The sequence below is a fragment of the Chionomys nivalis genome, chromosome 14 (genome assembly GCF_950005125.1).
Source record: "Chionomys nivalis chromosome 14, mChiNiv1.1, whole genome shotgun sequence".
Classification (NCBI taxonomy): Eukaryota; Metazoa; Chordata; class Mammalia; order Rodentia; family Cricetidae; genus Chionomys; species Chionomys nivalis.
This window is the reverse complement of record NC_080099.1, coordinates 37,354,771-37,360,770: the sequence shown is the minus strand read 5'-3', so window position 1 is coordinate 37,360,770 and position 6,000 is coordinate 37,354,771.

The window sequence follows — 6,000 nt, the reverse complement described above, 5'->3', positions numbered from 1 at the left end:
TCTTTTGAGACACATTTCAGCTAATATGTTTAAAGGATGAGGGATACCACAAAAATGCTTTTATTTCATCATAAAATCTTGAAGCCTTCCCTTGTCTGACTTTTTTATGTTAACAAAATATGGGATGTTATTAAAATGGCTTGTAAAATGATTGGATAACAGAAATGATGAAATCATCAGTGCAATGCTTTAAGCCTTAAAACAATATTTCTATATTATCACACATAAAAAATTAGTAGTGGCTAATACATTAACAGAAGAAATCAATCTACACATCAGGTATTTTTTTTAACAAACTTGTTTTTTCTTGTGTTTCATTTCATAATAAATAAATAATCACTGCGATCTGGATACACAACAAATGTTGTTACCTTTCTTTCAGAAGACATTTAATACATTGTTTCAGAGGAAGGAATTTACAGAGGGGACTCATAGCTGGTGGGGGGTCATCCTCTAGAAGACTTTAAGATGTATTAAGATCTTCCAAAAATTTATACTGCTATCCATGGTAGTTTGAGCAGCACACATTTGGAAGAGGATCTGGGTATCTGAAAATAAAAAACTTATCAATCAGATTTCAACTCTGTTATTGGTATTAAGGCACACAAGCCTTCTTAGCAGCTACCAGATCAGAGAAACGGTTCTTCATAAAACAGGAATCAGCTGGTGCTCACCTATTCCAAACCTGATGGCTACTCACTAGGCATAGAATCAAGCCTAAACTCTTAAGCATTGCCTGCAGCTTCCATAGGGTCAGATACTGTCCCTTCTGTGACTTCAAATCTTCTGCCATATCTGGTCCCTTCCACCATGTCCACCAACACATGGACCACTTTCTGTATGCTGAACAAGAAAATTTTGCCCCCATGCCAATGCTTTTTCCACTGCTCCTCATGAACTTGTTCCTTTCTGTCATTTTCATCTCTGTTCAAATATCCCTATACCATTGAGTCCTTCCCTAGTGACCCAAAGTGGAAGTGGTCCTTATTGGTTACCGCATGGCCATCTGATACCCCATGTCATCTGGAGCTTTCATTACTCATCTACAATCTTGGTGATTAAGGGATGGTGTGTCTAACCCTCCAGCAATATTGTCTCTTTGAGAATGCAGACCATAACTTCTTCACTGTTACACTCCCAGATTATTGGCAGAATGACTGAATTTGAGAATGACAAAAACAAACTTTAAAGAAGAGAATGGTCCAGGCAAAATCCCACAACTCCTGAAATCAAGTTAGAAACTTTTTAATAACTATTTAGTTTACTAACATGAAAATCTTGTAAAATATTTAGAATGCAATTAAAAGGGAAAGATGGATATCATGAGTTAATTTTATTATGTCAATTTTTTAATATGTTTATTTTGTAACAATTCTTCATTTACACGCACACATACACTGCAAGCAATAAATAGTCTTCTCATAACAAATGCACCCTGATAAATTTTAAAGGATACCCACTGACTTAATTAAGTTTCATTAAATTTAATGGAAATAATCTACTCAACATAACATAGTCATTTAATTTTAGTATATTTATCATTACAACTTCATGCAATTATTACTAGTTATTTTGTTGAAGCAATACTTATACCTAAAGAAATGGCATGCACAGCTATTATTCAGTATTCCACATGGTTCTTTCAACTCCTTGAACTAACTTTCATAACATAGCAATAATAATATCACTAAAGTAAAATGTATATAATTTCTTTATTCTTCTAAGAAGTTAAATTACTAACACATTCAAATTTTCTTTCTCGGATTCCAACAAATAAGCAATTAACTACCAGAGCTGTTAATTGAGTAAATTACTCCTGAAGGACTCAAAGGTCAAATGAATCCCTATTAAGCTTGGTGGTATGAATCTTTTCTTCGACAAAAACACACTATTTCATTCAAAGATGAAAACTATGGCTTATTAGCTCCTCCTTGGATCATGGAGGTGGGAGGCGCCAACTAAATAATTTTAATGAGTTATCTCAGTGAACTAAAAATAAGTCTCTGGCCACAATACCTACAGAGGATGCTGTCACTGAGGAAACCATTTACCCTGCATCCAGTTTGACACAATATTCATGCCCACATGACACTAATTAAAGATCTATGGCATTAAGAAGGGGATTATCGTCTCAAGCTCAAATAGAGGAATCAGATCTCTTTGATTCATAGTTGATGGAGGAGTCCACTGGAAGAATGTCGTCACCCTGCCCATTCCTCGCTGTGAACACAGGAGCTCAAGAGAGAGGCTGACAAGTTAGTGACTGTTACAGAACTAGCTGTTTGCAACTGATGAAAATTTCAGTACTGGGATGAATTAAGTCCAAATCCATATTAGCTGTCCTCACTTCCATCAGAAAAAGGCAAAGGGTGTGTACATTGAAAGAGCTAGGATAAAGCCAACTCTAAAGCCTTGCCACTCAACAAAACTACCTTACCCAGAGTCATACAACTGAGTTAGGAGATATAAAGACAAGAAATGACACTGGGGAAATCTGTGGTCCTGGTTTAAAACCAGTGAATTCCAGAGCCTTTCAGACTTAGGACATGGTCACCTTCCAGGCTATACATTATCTTCGTAAATGATCCTGGTAGTTTGAGTAACTAATACTGATATTTCTAATCTAAACATTCTGTTTTAGTTCATTTCATTTTCTTTCAAAAGTGAGAATTTTTTAGTCCTGGGTCTAAACGAAATATATGTATCAAGAATCCTGAACTTGGCCCACTAACCACTTTGTAAGCTGTGTCCTACCAAACTAAAACATAACTTATTATCTAACAATTCCACTTAGAAGCATCCTTGCCCGAGGAGAGAAAATGATAAGGTACACAGGAATAGAGAGCTTCGGGTGAGACACACAAACCAGGCCAGGATGGCGACGCGTGAAGGAGCAGCAGACACTGGATTATCCATGTGTGTGATAATCCATCACCTGGAAATCAGAAACAGTCCACTGGCATGTAGAAAGAAAAGGGTATTACCACAGACGTGCTCCACTGGGTTTCTGTACACAACCTTCAAGGATACCAATGTCTTTCCACAGTTAAATCTGACCTTGATGGTCTTTCTGACCCTGGCGTTTCCCTACTATCCAGGTCATCACTCTCTGCTGCTAGAAAAAGACCTCACTTCTGCTTGAGGGTGACTGGCTACCCTTAGGCTATGGACTCTCCAGAGTGTCGTCTCTGTCTCTACCTTTTAGAGAAAGGCTACAAAGTTTCATTTCACATCTTTTGTGTCACTTCAGTTCTTTCTTACCATGATAATCCCAGTCTTGACTGCTTCTGTAATGGAGACTTTTTCCAGTCAGCTAGTGCATCATCTGTTCCCCCTTTCCATACTCCCATAACTATAAGGAATAAAACCTAACAACTTGTACTTAAACACATCTAAAAAGTAACAACATAATAGAGGACACTTGATGAGTTGTTTATAAATTCTGGCAATTGATTATCCAGGTTTCTGTTATTGTGTGGGTCAAATCCTATGATTTAGAAACAAATAAACAAATCCTCACAAGAAATGCTTTAGACACAATATTAACTCAATTATCTTTCACTTCATGGCAGTTCAAAAAAATCTGTCAGTTGTAGAATTTGCTCTTAACACCTATCAGACTGCCCACAGCGGTCCTTATATTCCTACACTCCCACAGAAGCCGCATTTGAGCCAATGTACTTGCTATAGTAGAAGTTGCCATACCACACATATGTACAAGAAAGCCTGGGAAATTCCCTCTGAAAAACCTAGCAGAAATCCCTTCTGCAAATTACAAGTCAGCCCGCAGGATTCCCCAGCCAGACGGCAAGAACAGAAGAACATCCTTTCTTTCTTTTTCTGTCTCAGAACCTGAGAGTTTCCGTTCTTTTTCTTCTTTTCCTGGCTAGTTTTTAAATTCATCATATGAAAATGTCTGGGAACAGAAAGCAATCTAAAAATGACCACCTCTCGGCTTCCATACCTGTCTCTCCATTCATCCCTACATGGACAGGGCTGAGAGAATTTTCTGTCTTCTTCATATAGTCTTCTTCAGGGTTGCAGGCTCCAGTCCCTGTGGCTTGTACATGTGGCTGATTGATCACTTTCCCTGCAGCCAGAGAGAGAGGAGATGCCTGATAAGAACACTTTCTTCTGACTTGTGATGTATCTAAGCCAGAAGTTCTACTTGAGGCAACCCAGGAAGAAGAGAGGGTGATTCTACAGGTGTCTTGTATAGAACACAGATAATGTGACCAACAGACAGAGTTAGCCTGAAGGTCCACTGTACGTGATTGCTGGGGATTGGCCTTGGTATGTGAAAACACCTGCACTGGTATTGTGAGCCCAGTTTGAGCTGAGTTTTTTTTTTATTGTTTATTTATTTATTAAAGATTTCTGCCTTCTCCCCGCCACCACCTCCCATTTCCCTCCCCCTCCCCCATCAAGTCCCCCTCCCTCATCATCCCCAAGAGTAATCCGGGTTCCCTGCCCTGTGGGAAGTCCAAGGACCACCCACCTCCATCCAGGTCTAGTAAGGTGAGCATCCAAACTGCCTAGGCTCCCACAAAGCCAGTACGTGCAGTAGGATCAAAAACCCATTGCCATTGTTCTTGAGTTCTCAGTAGTCCTCATTGTCCATTGACCCAGTTCATCTCCTTAGACAAGATCCACAATTTCTCAATGTCACAATTAGTCTTTTGTTTGATATATTCTTTCTAGGAATTATATATTAAAATCAACACAGATGTTAACTAAAACTTCTCTTGTCCTTCTTCTCCTTAAAACTACATTTAGAACAGCTTTGATATAGCTCCAAGGAACACAGTATTTTCCCAAAGATTTCTGTTAATACCCAAAGAACCTGTCTTTCTGACTTTACCTATCTCATGTTGTAGTGGTTTGAATGAAATCGGCCTCTGTAGTCTCATATATTTGAATATTTGATTCCCAATTGGTGGAACTGTTTATGAAATTGTGTCATTGGTAGTGGCCTTTGAGATTTCATATGACCATACCATATGTCTCGCTCTCTCTGCCTCCTACTTGTGAACCAACTGTAAGCTCTCAGCTACTGAACCTGTCTGCCTGCCACCACACTCCTCTACATATACATGTGTGTTCAATTATAGTCATGGACTCACCCTCTGAAGTTATAAGCAAGCCCCCAATTAAATGCTCTGTTTTATGAGTTGTCTTGGTCACAGTATCTCTTCATAGCAATAGAATCGCAATGGAGACACATAGTCAATGTGGCAAAGTAGACCACTGGGCCTGACATGCAGGTAATGGAAACTAGTGAGAAGGAAAGTCAAAGGAGCAGGAAGATGAGCATCTATAGAAATAGAAAACTAACAAACTCTGCCCACCCAGACAGGGGAGGCTAGAGCAGAGTTCTGAGAGTCCTCTGGAGCCAGCTGCTTCCATGTCCCACCTACACCTATATTTTCCCATTGAATAGACACAGCCAGCAACTTTGAATTTTCTTCAATAAAATTTGGTCGTTATTTTGTATCCTGGCTTTTGAAATAAAACTATATAATGCCAACAAATCTAAGGATATCCTTGGCATTTTCATGAATAAGTAACTGTCTAAATGAACATCTCTTTAGTGAAGTCATAACACCATTTCCAACCTAACCATTACCTCCTGCGATGTCTCCTGCAAACACTGAAGTGCCCATGACCAGCAGTTATACTAAATGGGTTTGTTCTCCAACACATTCTGTCTCATGTCTCCCTGCCTTCTCTGGGCTGACACTTTACCTGGACAACATTTTCCTCCTGGCCAGACTCTAAAATGGGTCTCTTCTTCTTAGAAGGCTTCCTGGTACAATCTCCACTGTAGTGTGTTTGGTTCCTCTGACTACCTAGACATAGCTTATTCTTGCTTGGCAATTACAGTACTGTAAATGTTTCCATATCTGTCTCTTCTGTAGTCAATGATGTAATTGAAAACATGGCTATCATTTGTCTCCACTTGACCAACACCCAACAAAACCTCAACTATAAGAAGAATCT